The following is a 19126-nucleotide window of genomic DNA, read 5'->3' as shown; positions in this document are numbered from 1 at the left end:
GAGCAGCGAACTGCGGCCAGTGGGAGCTGCAATCGGCCAAACCTGCAGATGTGGCAGGTAAACAAACCAGCTTGGCCTGCCAGGGGGCTTACCCTGGCGGGCCGTGGGCCAAAGGTTGCCGATCCCTGATGTAGCTCTGTATTCAGCTGATGTACTGCTGACGTGGATTGTGATTTTTATGAATTTAATAAAGCCTGTTCTTGTAACCTTAAAACTTGTTCTTGTTTTCAGACAAAACACTTTATTTGAAACAAGTTTTTAAATCACAGTTACAAATCTTATAGGCAGCCCAGCTGCCAGCAAGAGGCAAAAGACAATACAACAAAAAAAGGGCTAAATAAACACCCGAAGCAACAAAAGTGCCACAATGCCAAACTATATACAGAGCCACCGCTACGTCTCACTGGTTACGGAACCGTATGCCCCCTATGTGCGTTTTCTCCTTGCCCTTCTGAAGCATGTTGCACATGTGAGCCCCAATTGCACAAGGTGGACTGTTGCACAGGGTACATTTGATTGTTCCACAAACTGTTCATTGCTTGGGTCATGGTCCCAGAATCATCCATTAGCTGCCTAGGCTGCAGGATGTGGGAGCATGGTGGGGACTCAATGCATGAATTTCGGACAGTAGCTGGAGCTGGGGCCTATAGCCTGGTGGCCATGAGAGTGAGCAACCTCTCAAAAAGGTCCTTCTGCTGCACTCTGTCATCCTCCCCTCAACCTCTGGTCATGTTCCAAGAACTGTGTCACCATTCTCTCCTCATGCTGGATTGCCTCCTTCTCCCTCTGCAACCACCTCTCCTCCCTCTACAGTTGTTCATCCACGCTGGCCTAAGTGTCCTGCAGCCTTTCATCTCTGATTCTTTCCCTTTTCCCACGTAAGCTGAGTTTCTGCTCCGCCAGACTCCTGATTCCTTGCTTCTTGCCCAGCAAAGGTGGAAGGGCCTGCAAGGAAAATGAAAGAGCACATTATTGTCTGACCATGATAGAAAGATATTTCTACCCTTCCTTAGGGGCTGCGTCATGACAAGTTCATAGCTTGATACTTTTTATCACTTGGTTTTATTTTATTCATTCTTTATTCACAAGTTCCCGCAAGCCTCACTCCAAGCCCAGACACATTATGGTAAGATTAACATAATTAAAACAATTAAAATCATTTAAAATCTCCTTAATTCCCCTCCCACCCCCCCCCCATGGGTGGGGGGAGGTTCCTATGAAGGACCCTGTTACTAGCTTTGGCTTTACCATCCTTTCACTTGCTGCTGCCCACGCTACATGGCGACACTAATATTTTTAGTGCACTACCTTAATAAGAGTGAGTGTGAAAATGTCTCCTCGAGCTGGGACTCACACCTCCAGCTCCAAGTGTCCCTTTAGACTCAGGTAGGGCCTTGATTGCACAGAGGGGGCATATGTACCATTCTGAAAGACTCCGCTGTGTGTCTAGTGGAATTCCCCATTATAGCACTGAAAATGGTAGAACCTTTCAAAGCAGTAAAGACTTGCCCGCGTGTGCTCTGAGAAGAGCACAGTCTGGACGCTGAGGCCCTGATTCTTCCTGCACCTTTTCAAGCCACTTACACATGTGAAACGTGACCCAAATCAGAATGGTTGTATTTTATAGCACAGATATAAACGACTGCACAGGGGGCAAAGGAGGGGAGAATCAGGCCCTAATTGTCACCTCTCCCTCTTGTAAGAGCTCTGCAGGGTCACAGAAACATCAGAGCAACTTGGAATAGGGCTTTTTGGCAGGGGACTTTGAATTTCAGACCTTCAAACTGCAGCTAATTATTGGTAACTTACACTGAAGTGACACAGTTAAAGGAAAAGAGAAGGTTCATTTTAAGGAAGTAAAACTAAGGTCTGCTCAACACTATTAAAGAAGGTAGAAAATGAGAAGGAAGAGGCGAGATCAGGGAGTGGCTGTAATTTCCTTTTGGGGTTTATTTCTGAATAGGAACTTAAGCAATCACATTCAAAAGTTGGTGGGGTGTTTTTTTCCCCAGCCACCTTTACATGATTTAGCACCTTGGAGCTGAGCTGAAAACTACCAGCATCTCAAGTTCAATTTGCTTTCATTAAAATCTTAAAACTATCCACCTAAAAATCTAGCCAAACTCCTGCACACTCTCCCCTCCAATAAAGAATAGTCCGATGTGATCAAAGATAAAGTACCAGCTTCCACTAAATCACCTATTGTCTTCTTCTCCCTTTGCTTTCTTTTAACTGTTAAACATAAATAAAACCACCCTCAAGACACAAAATGGGCCATAGCTCCTTGCCCACGTGGCTCAGTGTATAGAAAACAGGTAAAACTTATAAAAACAACCTAAGTGAGTTAGCCGCATAAGGCCCTTTGACTTTTTTCTGTATTATGATGAAAATATGAGACGTGACAGAAGTACTATGACATACTGGCTACAATGACAAAATAGTCACTCTGATCTATGGACCAAGTCCTGCCATTCTTGCATCAATTCTATAGTTCATCCCGCTACAGCAAAGCATTTCTGTGCTTTACTGAAGAGGGATGGACTGAAGTTCCTGCTTAAATACTTGGCTGAAGTCAGGCCTCAGTGCTAATGCAGACAACATGGCTGTGATCTCAGTGGGATGTTGTCTGAGTTAAGCTCTAAACAGGAACTGCAGAATTTAACTCTGTATGTGCAACAGTGTGGTGGGAGAGATTAAGGATAGATATTTTTAAAGATGAAGCAATTATTTCCTCCCCTCATCACTACTGCAATTAATTCAAGCTCACAAGTGCCAGCATCTAGGTTTCAAGAATGTTTCAATATGCCTACTGGTACATGTCTGATCTCATAAACCCAACCAATACATAATATATTAAATGTGATATAAAGGAGTTCAATCCAGAAGCCTTTATCCAGTTAAATCTGGGAGAGGTTTTGTTTGATGAAGAACCAATGGGTATGTCTCCACTGCAATAGAACACCTGTGGCTAGCCCAGCTCAGCTGGTGGGGTTCACAAGGTTATAAAATTGCAATGTAGATATTTAGGCTCAGGCTGGAGCCCAGGTTCTGAGACCCTCCCCACCTCCTGGGGATCTCAGAGCCTGAGCACCAGCCTTAGCACAAACATCTACATTGCTATTTTATGGGCCTGCGGCCTGAGCCCAAATCAACTATCCTGGGCCAACCACAGGTGTTTGATTGCAGTGCAGATATACCCGTGATTTCAGAATTTGGCCCAAGGATGCTAATAATTACAGGCCAACATTTTCAAACATGGCTGCCAAAAGTTAGGCACTTACATCTTTATGTAGACATAAATAAAAGGGGCCTTGTTCTAAAAGGTGGTGAGCAGCTGCATCCATTTACATCCTTGCAGCTGCTCAGCACCTCTGAAAGCCAGGCTGTCTTTTATGTAGGTGCCTCAAACTGGGTGTTTAAAGCTGGGCTCTGAAACTCAAGTTTGAAAATTTGAGCCTACAAACTTTTTCTCTTAGAGGTTTAAGGGACTTGATTGTCACATGCACTTTTCAAGCACTGGTGTATGTGCAAAGTTGATCCATTCTAACACCTTAGTGTGCAGGAACCTGTGCAACACCCAGGGAAAAAGAGGACCAGATGTGAAGGAGAAGGTGAAACCTTACGACACTCAACCGTATTTTAACCCCTACTTTCAGAGTGGTCCAAATTCAAGTCACCACCATGGGTAGGCAAGAGTCCCCATGGCATGCACCTTGCAAAGGGGAGTCCATGCTTGGAGACTTTTCCAGCACAAAAATGCAACAAGAAAAAAAAGGCTTGTTCAAATATTATTTTAAATTCTGTGCTCAATATAATAAAGTATTTGAACTGGCTAGAGGGTGACCATCACTTTCTGAACAGACCATTTGAAAAGTGTGAAGAATGCTGTAGTGGAGATGTGGTATAATACAGCTGCAAAGACCTCAAGATACGATACTCAGGGTTAATGATTGCACACAAACACAGTATATGCCCAACTTAACAATACTTTGCCTTTACAGTGGTTGCAGTTAGAATGCCTACATTTGTCAACAGTTCCACAGTGAAACTAGATTTAACACAGCTCCCACTGGCCACTTCAGGAAAAGCTATCAATGATAAATGGCAAATGTTGACTTTTAATGGATTTTACTACAGGTACTATTTTTCACCCAAAGATATCAGAACACTTTGCAAAAAGGGATAAGCAGTATTAGCTCCCTGTTATATATGCCCAGGGTCACACAGAAAATCTGGGGCAGAGATGACATCCAGCCAGGAGCTTCATCCATTGGACTACAGCTCTACCTGATGAAAGGGAACTACTGGCTCAAACACATTTTTTTATGTTGTCCCTTATAGGGCAGTCTATAGAATAACAACTCTACTACAAAATTTTAAACCCACCTGTAGAATTTTGTCACAGGGATATGATTCCTTATTACATTCTATAGGCAAGTTTAAAATTCTATAGAAAGGAGATCATTCTCTATTAAACTTTATGGGTTTTTAGAATAATCCTATTTAACTTTTATAGAAAACCTACTTGTTTCAACCCTAGAAAATTCTGTAGGATTTTTCCTCAAGGCTATCACAGAAATATTATGTCTTACTTATTCATTTCAGTCTTCTTACAATTATGACAAGTTTATCACAAACAGAAATACTTTTCCCTACCCCTTCTCTGGGGCATTGTTTTACTACGCTGGCTCCTAGTTGCCAGTCCTTCCCCAGGCAGCTGTTTACTAAGGGTTTGTCTACACTACAAAATTAAGTCAACTTTATCTAATTCGACCTCGAGCCTCCAAATTAATGAAGTTGATTGTGCGTGGCCACACCATGCTCATTGTCTCAGTGGAGTGCATCCTCACTAGCAGCGCCTGCACTGATGCACAAAGCAGACACCACCTGGAGGCCAATTAAGTCGAATTATACAATGCTGCGTCTGCACTACCTCACAGTCGACCCATGAAAATCGAGCTAAGCGCTACACCTCTCGCAGAGGTGGATTACAGAAGTCGACATTAGAGGCAACTTAGGTTGGCGTAAAAGACCTGGTAGTGCAGACACCTACATTAACAGGTCGACTTAAGGCGTCTTCCTTCAACCTAACTTTTTAGTGTAGTCCAGGCCTAAGCTTCTTTCCCTATAGGGAGGCAGGACAGCCTGGCAATCTGGCAAGTTCTTGTTGGAGCTTATGTCTCACCTCACCACTCCCCTCTCACACCAAAAGAGGGATTTTTAAAAGTCCCTGCCAGCCTTTGACTGGCCTCAGGTGTCTCTAGTTAACATGAGGTAACCTTTTATCGCTCATAGGCAACAGGGCCTTCACCATTCTAGGGCTGATATATCCGCCCACTTCCCGGAACCCGACAGGACCACTCTCTTATGTCTGTCAGGATTTGTCACAAATAATATAATGCATATTCATTTCTATCCTCTGAACACTGACTTCAGTTGAATTACACAAGGTCAGAACTGGACCTCTTGGTTGCACAACCGACATTAAAACCGCATATTGCAGTTGAGTCATACTGCATAAATGTCATAACAGTCGCTAGACCATATAGGCTGACTGTTGGAGTTCTGAACCAACATTCAGTTTACCTTTTATAATGGAGCTTTTGCTTGCACAGTAGGACTTGTAGATATCTCATTGAGAAGACCCTGACTGAGACAGTTTTGGGGAGTTTTTATGTCAATACCAAATAAGGCACAGTTGTTGACTGAAAGACCACACACTGCAATTGTCTGCAGAGTGAAAAGTCCCAAAGTAATTCATTCATCTGGTAAATGAGAGAAAAGGTAAAACCAAAATGAAACTTTAAAAGGCAGTTGAAGGGGGGAAAGTTCTGAAAAAAAGCAAACCTTTGGCTCTGTTTGCAAATCTCAGGCAGGATATTACTGAACCAGGGAATGTTTCAGAGAGTTGCAGCTAAAGTCCATTTTTATACCCTATATAATCATCATCTCTGGTCAGTTGTACCAAATCTGAGACCAAATAAAACATACACAACACACACATTGTGATTTTTATTTGACTAAACGTATGCAACCATAACTTCATCTGTGTCAGAGTTCCGGATGGTGCATTAAAGCCACCTTTGTGCTCCCCCAATCTCTGGAGCTATCAGAGACTGATTCCCCTAGTGTAACATAGAGCAAAATCAGGGATGCCCCAGATTCTGTCAGTTTGTAATGTTCCCAATGGGGCTGTTACATTAGCTGAGGATCAGTGCAGTGCACTACAGCATCCCCCTTTCCTGCTCCCAGCATGCCCCCAAGCAGGGGTAAAGGTATTCTCACATGCCCTGGAGCAGAGGCCAGCATCTGTCCTATAATGAGAATCTGCTTTTTAAAAATCATATAGGGCAGTCTTATTTTAAAATGCTGACAGCAATACAAACCTGGAGTGTTTATGTAAAGCAGTAAAGCAGCAGCAGTTGCTAGTGGCAACAATATGAGACCACAATCTAATCTGGGGATATTTATTTCTAATTGTCATCTTGATTTTGATGAATGGTAAGAGCCTCTCAGAACGTTTTGTTCTGCTCTGTGTACGTGTGTGTGCAGGCACAAAAAGCGTAACTGGTCACTACATCGAAATATCTAAAAGTACTGGGCCAAATTCACCTAGGGGGAGCTTGTCTGAAGACAGTGGAGTTATGCCAGAAATAAACTGGCCTCAGCATGGGATTTGTTTGGAGGATAGGTCAGGAGGAGAGAGTATATGGGATTATAGCTCTTTCCATTTAAAATTTAGTGTTTATAAGAGCTCTGTCACGGATGGCACTGTTTGTTATCCAGGAAACTGGAACCACACAGACCGTGGTAGGGCAGGTTTCCCCACCGTACCCAACAGTGGGCCTCAATGCTGAACTCTTATGGGAAGAAGCTAACTTAATCTCCCTCAGTAGAGTCAATTGCTGGACTCTCTCCTGAGACATTATCATAATCATGTTCCTATTACGCCTCTGGCATTTAGGGCAGTGACGAAGCTCCTCCATTCCTGTCCGTTTCTGGCAAGGCTTTCAATGGTTCCCCAGCTGTGCTCCAGGTTTTTCAGCTTGGCTTCCACAGCTCTTTGCCATGTTGTTTTCGCTTACCTTCAGGTGTCCATCTTATTGCTACTCTGGTGATGGTACCAGTTTCCATCTGAAGCACCTGGCCAATCCATCTCCAATGCCTCCTGGCAATGATGGTGCTCATATCCTCTTGCCTGCACTGTGTCAATAGATCTTGGTTTCAGATTGTTCTGAGCAAAGATATGGAGGATTTTTCTGAGGCAGGTTGGATGGAATGAAGACAGTCTGGACATGTCATACTTTCTCATTCCCCAGCATTCTGCACTATAAAGTAGTGTTGAAAGCATGCAGCTGTCAAGGCTGAATCTCCACTCTGTCACTCCGAGTGCAGGAAGTGGGGGCCCACAAGGATCCTAAAAATTAATACTTGCCACTCCGGGCTTGTATTACACTCCCAAGGTTGCAGCTTTTCTCTGACCTTGGCTTGGTAAACGCTGCCACCACCCAAATGCAAAAAAACCCAACCCTTTGAACCCAGGAAGGAGCACTTGGGAATTCCTCCCTGTGGGGTAGCCTCAAGCCCTTCCACCGCCCCTGCGGGGAAGAGCTGAGAAAGAAAACAAAGGAAATTAGCTGTGGCTACCAGCTAATCAAACACCACGCACAAACCTCTTAGGACACCAAAAATCCAATCCTGTTCTTAAAAAAGATAAATTTTATTAAAAACAAAAAGGAAAAAATTACATCTGGAACTTAGGCTTTCTGCTCGATTTTAAAAGAGCAATTCCAAAAATCAAGCACCCAAAATAGCTTTCTTGGGGGTTCAGCTTAAAGGTTACAAGAAAACAAAAGCATCTGGGGTTAGCACAGAGGAGATCCACAAGCCAAAATAAGAAATAAACCTGATAGCATCTATCTAAACATTCCCTATCCAAATTATTTCTTCTAGGTATGGAAAATACTTTTTCATACCTGGTTCAAACCTTACATAGCATTCCTGCTTATAGCATTGCTGCCCCATCCCTGCAGCCCAGAGAACAAAAGACAAATTGAAAGTTTCTTTCCCAAATGTAAAAGTTCTAGCCTTCCCATTGGCTCTTTTGGTCAGGTGCCCACTCCTTTTCTTTTACCTGTGGACTTGTTACCTTTACAGGTAAAGCAAGCAGAGAACAGACACCAAGAGGAATTTTACAGCTAACTGGCTGGTTGGGTGTCCAAAAGGGAGCTCCCCCCACCCCTTCAGTTATCACAGCAGCTCTGATAAATCTGGAGTTTGGTTTTGGTGCTGTATTTTGATGATTTCCAGATGTATTTAAGCTCCTGAAGGTGTTCCTGGCTTTATTGATTTTGTTCTGAATGTCCTGGCTTCTTCCACCATCCTGCCTGATGGTGCTGCCCAAGTATGTGAATGTTTCTATATTGGTGAGAACATAATCCTCTATCCGTACTGATGATGGTGAGGCAATATTAAAGGTCATGATATCTGTCTTATTGCTGTTGATTTTCAGTCCCATTTGCTGGCTGAATGCATTGAGTCAAGTTGTTTTTTCTTGTATATGGTGTTGGGTATGTGATAGGAGAGCAACATCATCTGCGAAGTCCAGGTCTTCAAGGGATGAGAAGAGTGTCCATTTAATGCCTCTTGGCATGTCTTCTGTTGTACGCTGCATTACCCAGTCGATGGCAATGCTGAAGAGGATTGCAGACATGACACACCCTGACGTACTCCTGTTGTGACTTCGAAACTGAGCTCACTGTGATCATCACTGCATGTAAAGTTGAAATAGAAGCTTTTGATGATGTTGATTATACGGAAAAGAATTCCATATGCCTGCAGGATGCGCCATAAACCGGTCCTGTGAATGCTATCAAAAGCCTTCTCGATGTCTATGAAATTTATGTAGAGTTGCCATTGCCATTCTAAGCACTGTTCTATTATGTTTCATAGAATGAAGATCTGGTATGTGCATCCACAGCTCTCACTTTTCTGAGAATGCTATCAACTGCCTCTGATATATGCTGAACTATGATCTTACACAATACTTTGCTTGGCACAGATAAAAGTGTGATACCACGCCAGTTATTACAATCATTGAGAGTTCCTTTCTTTGGTATCTTCACTATAACCCCATTGGTCCACTCATCTGGCACTTTTTCCCTTTCCCAGATGGATGTAAATAGAGGGGCCAGGATAGATGCTGCTAATTTAGGATTTACCTTGAACAATTCTGCATTCAAGTGATCCTTGCCAGGAGCTTTCCCATTTTTTAAGGATTTGATGGCTTGAATGATCTCTTCCTTAGTTGGGGTGTCTGTGTTGATATCAAGATCTTCTTCTGCCTCCTGGATGTTTGCTTCCTCTTTAGGTGGCTCCCTGGTCAGCAACTCTTTGAAATGCTCTGTCCAGCGCATTTCTTGTTCTTTTTCAAATGTTAGTAAGTGGCCTTGTTTGTTCCTGAGGAGAATGCTTGTTGGTGTCTGCTGTTTACCACTGATAAGCCACGTCATTTTGTAGATGGTTCCTTGTTCACCACGAGCAGCTGCATCCTCTGCTTGTGTTGCCAAATTATCAATATAATGCCGTTTGTCCACTCTCACAAGGTGTTTGACCTCCCAGTGTGCCTTGCTAACTGCTTGTGGTATTTGTCCTTTAGCTTCTGGGATTTTGTGTCTAAAACATTTTTCTTCAGGGCTTGTCTGGTTTCTATGGCGTTCCATGTGGCTCTCCTGAGACAGCCTGTGTCAATTGTGGTGATGTTTTTTTAGATGTGATCACCTGTCCCCTGGAAACTAGAGCAAGACTATTCATATTATAGGCCACATTCCATGAGACTCTAACTACCCTTGAAGATTCCTTACCTGAGTATATTTTTTAAGCAATAGTCTGGTGGTGGTCGGTGGTTGCTAGGCATGGGGTAGCTTGATTCATGTTCCAGTTTAAGAATGGGTGAATTGAGATGTTGTTCCATCACCAATTTCCTGAGCCATGGAGTCCTTGCCATCTGTTCTTTTTATTAGATCTATGTGAAATATTCACAACAAAACCCCAAATTACACTGAGATTTAGTTTTGTGACAAACTCATACCAGATTTGTTCAAAGGCCTGTGAAAGTTTGCAAACCATTTGAGTAAATGTAGGCCAATTTATGGCCAGAAATCAAGTGCGAGTAGCAATTTGACATGAAAACCAGGTTCTCTCTGATTCTCACTTTGAGATTTTGGATTAGTTTCATGCCTAATTTGAAAGCAAACCTCAGGGTGTAGAGGCAGGGGAAAGACAAACCCACACATAGCAAAATCTAAAGGAAATATTCACCTGAATCTCTGCAAATCAAAACCAAGATTCACACCATTCTGGTTTCAGTAGCATAGAGAACACTGTCTATCCCTCAAAGCAACTAAGCTTGGCAAAAAAACTAAATCTAGGTTTCTGGTACCTAAATGGTTAATATGCAGAAGCAGAATTTATTTACCTGATAGAATAAGAGGCCACACCTGTGGGTATAACAAAAAAGTGATAGAGTAACTTCTCATTGAGACATATTTTTACCATTACATTTGGAATAAGAATGAGCAGCACATCCCTTTGGAACCTCCAAGCAGAAAGTTCAATACATAATGGCATTAAACTATTATTGTTCACGCGTCTTAGTTTTAGTTGTTTGCCAAAATCCAGCAAACAGTTAAATTCTACTCCAGTTGCAATTCCTCTGCTGCTGAGTGCTGTAACAGATACCAGCGTGCAGCATTCAGAGCCAATCGTAGGTATGTTGGCATCCTATGGGAAGAAGAGATTTGGCTGCCCAGACATTGTTATTTGCTCCTTTTCTCCTATCAGCTCATCTGATCACCCATCTGTGATTTCTTCTTTAATAAGGGTGCTTTTGTGTCTCTTCACTCACAAATGGCGGGCACCTTAAATTGCCAAATGTATCCCAGAATCCTTTATGCTGGCTGCAGTGGTGGTTCAAAGGGACAAATGATTCCAGAGAACATCTGAGACACAAGGGACCCACTACACGTAACTGAAGGGGAATAATGACAGCCTTTGGAAGGGGGAACTGCACGGCCAGGACTGCCAGAGCCCGAGAGGAGCAGTTTGGGACTAGCCTACTGGTGGTGGAAGTCCCAGGACAAAAATCTAGAGGTGGGCATAAAAGGTAGCTGCCAGTTTAGTCTAGATCTAATACTGACCTTGAAAGGATAATGTGAATGCAAGTAATTTTATTAAGATGACGTTAAAATAAAAAGAAAACGGTACAGAGTTTAAGCATAGAAGTTTCTGGTTATCAGGGAATAAGGTACAGATTATCAAGGGGTGTGAAGTTCAGTTTAGGAATGGGTGGCGTAAGGAATACATAATCTGCAATCTCCCTGATTGGGGGTAAAAGATTAACGGGTCAATGTACAGACATTGATATATGGGGGTGTGTTGTTCATATAATGGCTATGTTCAGGTGTGGAGTATAATGAGTGGATGCGATGATGAGGATGGATTTACCCTCATTTGGTGAGATTTAATGTTCAATGAGTTTATGGTTCCAGTTCATATGGTCCAATGGAAAAAGTCTCTCTGTCCCTTTCTCATAGTTGATGCACAATGTCGTACCAGCTCACACCTCCTGGTACTGTCGGTGGCTGGTGATGTGTTCGATGTAGATGTCCCTGGACCATCGGATGGTGTCCGAGACCATGAGGCGCCGCATGAGCCATGTGTAGCATCGACCGATCCCACAGGTCCGCAGCACACGCTCGTTGCAGGGATCCCAAGTGCCCAGGGCTCCGACAATCAGGGCATCCATCTGCACCTCATAACCCTTCGCTCTCAGGGTGTTGGCCAGGGAGGCGTATTTTTCCAGCTTACGAGCTTGGGCTTCGCGGAAGGTCAGGGTCCTGTTCTCAAAGGAGACCGTGACGTTGACAAGGATGATCTTTTTCTGGGCCTCGTCAGTGACTACCACGTCAGGTCGCAACTTGCTGTCAGTACCAGGGATTGCGCAGTTCACGGCGACCTCCCGCAGGCGCAGTGCGATGGCTTTCACCAGGCAGTTCTGGATGGCATTGTGGTGCAGCTGCCAGGCTCTGGAGTGGGGCATGCAGCTGCACAGGACGTGGGGCAGGGTCTCGTTGAAGTAGCTGCACTTCCTGCAACGCTTGTCTCGGTTCCCGTGGTGGACGGCTCCGTTGAGCAGGACGCAGTTGAGCCGGGCACGGTGGATGAACCGCCAGTCGGCGATACGGGGGAAGCCGCCCCCGGCAAGGAAGTGGTTGCTGGCGTCCCACTTGCTGGTCACTTCGAAGGCTTTACCCCAGTCTGGTTTACGCTTCAGGGTTTCCATGTAAGGTGAGTGGATGGCTGCCTTCAGGGTCCTCTCCAGCATGCCCCTGGCGCTCAGGGTGATGATGGTGTTGTCGTTGGACCTGATCTGCAGGTCCTTGGACTGATCTGCTCCTCGCACCACTCCCAGCGGCAGCCGATGCGCTTCCCCAGGCGACGCATGGCATTGCGAGCGCGGGATCACAGTGAAGCGATGTTGCGCCCGTCCCGTCCAAATTCGCCATCCAGGGAACCGCTCAGGAAGGTGGCGATGTCTTGGTTGGAGGGGGCTCTGCCGATCTGCTTCTTTGTCGCATCATGGAGGGCATTGGCCATGATGTTCCATACCATGGCGTCGGGACACGTCAGCAGGCAGAAGGCATGGGTGATCACCGCGACGTCACACAGGTCACCCATGCGGGGGACATTGGCACCACCATGCCTGTGAGCGACCCAGACCAGCTCGTTGCTGGCTCTCTGGGGAAGGAACAGCCACTTCTTCACCAGCTGCCAGACAATCTTGTCTGCCTTGTTGAGGGGTACCTTCGCCACGGCAGATCCCCTGAGGACGAATGAGATGCGGGGGATCAGGAAGGTATTCAGGGCATTTATCTTCTGCCACGGTGCTAGCAGGGAGGCGTCGATCCTGGTGGTGTCCTGCAAGATCTCCTGGATGGTGTCCTCGGGTGTCTGCCGGACATGGAAACCCATTGCTGGGTTGATGCTGGTATGCCTGCCCCTCTGCCAGGGGGATGACGGGCTCGCCCTGGATCTGGAACCCCGTTGTCTGCACTGAGTCCCTTTTGCTGCCATTGATGTGGAGAGTTGCATACTTCTGTGTATTGAAGCAGAGCCCCATCCAGTCGGCAGCTCGACTGGTGGCATCTAGCATACGTTGGAGGCTCTCTGGGTCGTCCACGGTCAGGACCAGGTCATCCGCGTAAGCCAGGATGCTCACCCTCTCACCGTGGAGGTTGAAGCCATCTGTGCCATTGGAGATCGCTTGCAGCAACGGCTCCATGGCGAGGTTAAAGATGACGGGGCTGAGGGGACAGCCCTGCTTAACTCCGCTCCGGATCGGGATCTCCGCGGTCTCCCCTTCAACCGAGCGAATGGTGGTGCTGCATCCCTCGTACACCTCTCAGATCACACGAAAGAAGTTCTCTGGCATCCCAAACTCCTGGAACGTGGCAAATATGTGGTGGTGGGGCATGGACCCAAAGCCGTTAGCCAGGTCTAGCCACGCTACCGTGCACTGCCTCTGCGCCCTTCTGCCCATTTCGATGGTGGTTTGGAGGACGAAGTTGTGTTCATAGCAGTCCTCGCAGGACATGAAGCCTTTCTGGGTGGAGCTGATGGCTCCCCCGCTCACCGACCACTCTGTGATCCTCGAAGCCAGGCAGCTGGCATAGACCTTGTACATCGTGGAGCAGAGGGAGATACAAAATTAATGCAAATAGGAAAGGGGTCATTGGAAGGGGACAGAAAACCCAGGGCATGTTTACAAGCTTATTTTTTATTTATACACTTTCCTGTGCAATTGAGAAACAGTGGAGAATTGGGGAAAGCCCATAGTTCTGTTTGATCTTGATAGCTGATTAGGGTTAAAACCTGTAAAGTAGAGATTTGAAAAACTGAGGGTGCATTTTGTGCAAAAGCAAGGCTGGTATCAATCCAAGCCCCACTTATCCAAACTGTTGAAGATCAGCAGTGGCAAGGGTTGGCTGGGTTAATAGTGCTGGTTCTGAATCATTTCAGGTAGAGAAGAGCCTGAACCAAAGGGGGCAGGAATAAAAAGCCAGGTCAGATTGGCAGGGCCCTTGGGTAGTTATCACCTTCCTCTACATCATGGAGTGGGGGTTACTTGCCAGGGTTATCTGAGTATATCTCACTCAATCAGTTCCCTGACATTGTGGGGTGCTTTAGGCATTGGTGCCTCTCAGTCCCTTCTATTCTCTCCCTGTGGTGCTAACAGTTTAGTCTCCTGTGGGCTGTAAGACTTTGGTTTAATTCTGGTTGTTAGATTTAGTGTGCAGGTGCTGGGTGGGGTTGGTGGCCTGTGATATACAGATTGTCAGATCTGGTGGTCCTGTGTGCCTTTAAACTCTGTGCCTCAAGGTGTCATATGTGAACACCCCCAAACTCATCTCTGATATGTGCTAGAGAGCAGAACAAGATTAGAGCTAAAGAAAGTGTGTGTGAGTGTGCCCTGTCCCGATTAGCTAAACTAGCATTGTGTTGTGTGAATCTACTGCCAGGTCAAGCAGTCTAGTCTCTTCCTTCCCGCCCACCTCACCCCCCGAAGGAAAGAAAGCAAGCAGTCCTTAGCTTTTGCGTAATGGTGCCCCTTATTCTGGTAAATGTTTCCATTGTCCCCAGGGAGACCGTACGTGGGCCAGTTGAGAGAAAGCTGGAATACCACCAGTTTTCAACATTCAGAGGCATTGTTGCAGAACCTGGCTCTTTCTGCTAGATTATATACAGAGTTGAAAGAGCCACCGCCTTTAGTAACATCCTGTTGTATGCTTGTCACAGCTAAACCTCTGCAGGCTTCCAATTAGTAAGATATCAGAACAAAGGCACGTTTCATGATTTGTTTACGTGTACGATTTGATAAAAGCCATCACGTATTTGTGAAAGTCCTATTGAAACAAACAGAAGCAAACCACAGTTGGGATTTTTCCATTTGTGGTTCGATAAGGGAAGAAAAACAGACACTTCCGTGAAAGGAACCTTAGCAGATTAGCTTCCTTTCTAAAGAAGAAGATTCTACCTTTTGTTGACTATTAGTTTCTGAGTTCTCTCTCTCCCCTGCCCCAGTCGATGCTCCCTCTTCATTGTCATAGTCTGGGGCATGTCAATGAGCTGCAACTAGCAATCATTTGAACTGCAGGAAGGTGACATCACTGATAAAAGTCAAGGTTTAAAACGTTTACATAAACAACTAAATAAAAAGTCGGCATACAGCTGACTTGGTTAAAATGATTTGGAAGGCCCATCACTCAAGTCCTTTAAAACTGGCTTGACAAAGGTACTGGCCGGGGGATGAACTTGCAGTCTTTTCATTCTTACTTCTCTGAGAAGCACACTTCGGAACATGAGATCACCACAACACACAATGGGGAAGCAGCACTGAAAGCAGTCAGAAAAAAATTAGGGTGAGCACCAAACTAAAAATCATTCATCTCGCCTCATCACAAGCTTCCCTCTTTGTTATTTCACATTGCACACCAAACTTAAGCCAGAGCTACACTACAGAGTTCTGCTGGCAAACCTATGTCAGCTAGAACTGTGAAAAATTCACACCCCTGGGGAACATAGCTATGCAAGCAAAACCCCCAGTGTAGACACAACTGAGCCAGCAGAGCAAAACCAAGATACACTCTATTGTGTAGCCACAGCCTTAGAGTCTTTGTTGCACACTTTAAAGGCTTGTGTCCCAGCTCTCAGGCCTTCTCTACACAAAGTATACACCTTATAAACCTTCCATTCCTCCCCCTCCCTGGACATGGTTATACTGATATAAATGTGCTTAGTACTGGTATTCCCATGTGAAAAGGAGACTAAACTATGCCGATATAAGGCACCTTTATACCTGCCATCCTAGGCATATGCTAAAGTGGGTCCTTCCCCCGAGTGATGGGAGGCCCGGGGGGTTGCAAAGCAAGCCCACCCTGCACTTACCCTGCAACAGCAGCTCCTGTCCCATGGGACTGGCTGGGCGTGGCTCCCTGCTCCAGGCATTGCAACCTGACCCTGGCACACAGGGTTGCAGCACTGCTTACTCAAATTTGGCACAGCCACCCCCCCATCAGGGGGGCTGGGCCAAACCTGAGTGGTGCTGTGACCCTGTGCACCACAGGCCAGTCACAGTGCTGGGAGCAGGGATCCAAGCCCAGCCAGCCCTGTAGGACAGGAGCCATTTCAACAGGACCAGGTTTTATTGGTCAAAGCAGGACAGTCCCATGAAACCCAGGACCGTTGGGACATCTGACACTAGGGGTTGTAATAGTATAACTATATCAGTAAAAAACAAACAACAAAAACACACACCCCTAACCGACACAGTTATCCTGGCACAAATACTGTGCATACACCGTGCCGAAGACCTTCAAGATTTAGATCTATATCTGTGGTGGGAAGGGAGTTGTTCACTTACCAAAAAATAGTGGGCTAGTTCTTTAAGTGCTTTTTCTATGATAGCCTGGGAACGTTCTACATGAACAGTGCATTTTTTTAGCCTGCATCTGTTACCTCTAATATGTGAGAGCAGCTTTGTTTGTTGGCTCTGTGTTACTCTTCACACGCGCACTGAGCCAGCTGTGAAAGTACCACAGCCACTGCTTGCAAGGGACGATCGTACCCTTCTGGCTCTCTTTCCTTCATCCACCTGGTGCTGCCTGAGATATCATCCCTACTAGCAACTATTCTGGTCTCCAGAGAAGGAGGGAAATCTGTGGGGCTGAACAGAAGCTGAGATTTCACAATTTAATGCTGTCTTTCCGTAAATGTGATCCTGTGAATTGTGTGTGACAATATAACAGCTACACAGAGGCATGCCTATTCGGGATGCGTGCTCTTCAGAAGGAATGAGTTTGCTTACAGTGAAACACGTTGCTTTTATATTATTTCTGCATGAATTCAATGCTTGTGAAACACACCAGATGGCAATTGAGGGATATAGTTAGGGATTTTAAATCTGAACCCACATTGGTTAATTTTTATACACACCCACTGCTCAAACCATGCCCATAATTTTCGAAAGCAGATCTGCCATACACACAGGATGCCCGCTAACACAGGGAGTGTGGTTAGATAGAGAGATATAGCAGTGTATCTTAACTAAAGATCGGAGAAAGTACTAACAACCTACCAGTCCCCATGAGAAATACTGCCTCTAGGAAATTAGAAGGCTTACACCATGGCATCTGTCTGCCTACACTAGTGTGTAAATTAATTGCCTGATCCTGCAAAGCACTGCACACTGAACCACCACTGGATTCAAGGATCAGTTCCAGCATCCTTATTTATCCATGGAGCAGGTCAAACGTCCCCACACTGGCCTATGTGTCTCAAACTTGTCCTGGAGGGACCACTTTGAGTGATCATGCCTGTTCAATCATTGTTAATTTATATTAATATATTTATACCGCACCCAATAGTGTGCCAATGTGCTTAACAGATGGATTAAAAAGAGCATGCTCCCTGTCCCAAAGCATCAGTCCTTGGATTTTCTGGATTAGACTGCCAGCAAGGGTCCTGCCACTGCCTGTCATTCTTATGGAAAAGCACCGAATACAGAACAATAATGTTTCCATAGAAATTGTATGGCATACCTAGAATTTAATAGGGAATCATTTATCTGCTATAAAATCCCATAGGATTAAAAATAAACAGAAAAAAATCACTAATCAATATTTAGGGTTTTTAGAATAATTGCTTTTGTTCCCTATTAGTTTAATCGCTTATAGATTCTATAGGATTTTTCAATATGGGCTAAAATGGTGGGATTAGTATTGTAGACATCTGCCCACTAGGAACTGAACTGAGACCACCAATTCATTTCAAATAACTTTTGGGCACTTCCAGATGTGACTTTACCTAAGTAAAGATGAAAGATTCCTGGGGCCTATTCCCAATCTGTGAGCCATTTTAGTCCCCTTTTTCAGCTTGCAAGATGTCTACACAGCAAAAGCTGTGCACAGGTAAGCCTGTCTGAACTAGCTTGAATCCAGCTAGCATGGGTAATAATAGCAGTGAAGATGGCACAGCATGGGCTTCAAAGCAGGCTAGGGAGCTGAGCATACACCCAGAGTCGGTGCCAGGGTTGTATTGTATTGAAGCCTGCACTGCTCTGTCTCCACTGTTACGTTACCTGCACTAGCTGGATTCAAGCTAGCTTGGGTAGGCTAACCTGTGTACAGCTTTTGCTGTGTAGACATACCCTTAGTGATTTAGAACAAGGAACTGGAAGCCAGAAGTCCTGGGTTCTAATTCAGCTCTGCCAATGAGTCACTAAGGGTATGTCTACACTGCAAAAAAAGACCCCAGCAGTAAGTCTCAGAGCCCAGGTCAACCACCTCAGGCTCCTGGAGCTCACGCTACATGACTAAAAATAGCAGTACAGACATTCAGGTTTGTGCTGGATCCTGGGCTCTGAAACCCAGCGAGCGGGAGGTTCTCCAAAAGAAGGCTGAGGCAAGATACGATTGCGCTCTATAAATACGTCAGAGGGATAAATACCAGGGAAGGAGATGAGATAAGTTCAGTGTGAACACAGGAACAAATAGATATAAGCTGGCCATCAACAAGTTTAGGCTTGAAATTAGATGAAGGTTTTTAACCATCAAAGGAATGAAGATCTGGAACAGCAGAGGAGCAGTGGGGGAAAACAACCTAACTGGCTTCAAGACTGAGCTTGATAAGTTTATGGAGGGGATGGTATGATGGGGCTGCCTACAATGGCATGTAGCTGATCTGTGACTGCTAGCAGCAAATATCTTCAATAGCTGGTGATGGGACACTAGAGTTACTACAAAGTAACTCTGAGTTACTACAGAGAATTCTTTCCCAGGTGTCTGGCTGGTGGGTCTTGCCCCATGTTCAGGGTTTAACTGATCGCCATATTTGGAGTCGGGAAGGCATTTTTCCCCCAGGTCACATTAGCAGAGACCCTGTGGGTTTTTCGCCTTTCTCTGTAGCATGGGGCATGGGTCACCTGCAGGTGTAATCTACTGTAAATGGTGAATTCTCTGTAACTTGAAGTCTTTAAACCATGGTCTGAGGACTTCAGTAACTCAGCCAG

The 19126-nt window shown here is 45.2% G+C and overlaps 1 long non-coding RNA gene across 1 annotated transcript; it reads right to left on the bottom strand.

The window, feature by feature from the left end:
• Window positions 1-221: 221 nt before the first annotated feature.
• On the bottom strand, window positions 222-10021 carry LOC122465302. The gene is made up of 2 exons (XR_006290042.1): window positions 9864-10021; window positions 222-945 (listed from the first exon to the last, which is right to left on the bottom strand). It is a non-coding gene; the product is annotated as an uncharacterized LOC122465302 (long non-coding RNA).
• Between the last annotated feature and the right edge of the window lie 9105 nt (window positions 10022-19126).

This window comes from Chelonia mydas, chromosome 3 (assembly GCF_015237465.2).
Source record: "Chelonia mydas isolate rCheMyd1 chromosome 3, rCheMyd1.pri.v2, whole genome shotgun sequence".
Classification (NCBI taxonomy): Eukaryota; Metazoa; Chordata; order Testudines; family Cheloniidae; genus Chelonia; species Chelonia mydas.
Note: the sequence above shows the minus strand (reverse complement) of the source record. Positions and strands in the feature narration are given on the sequence as shown.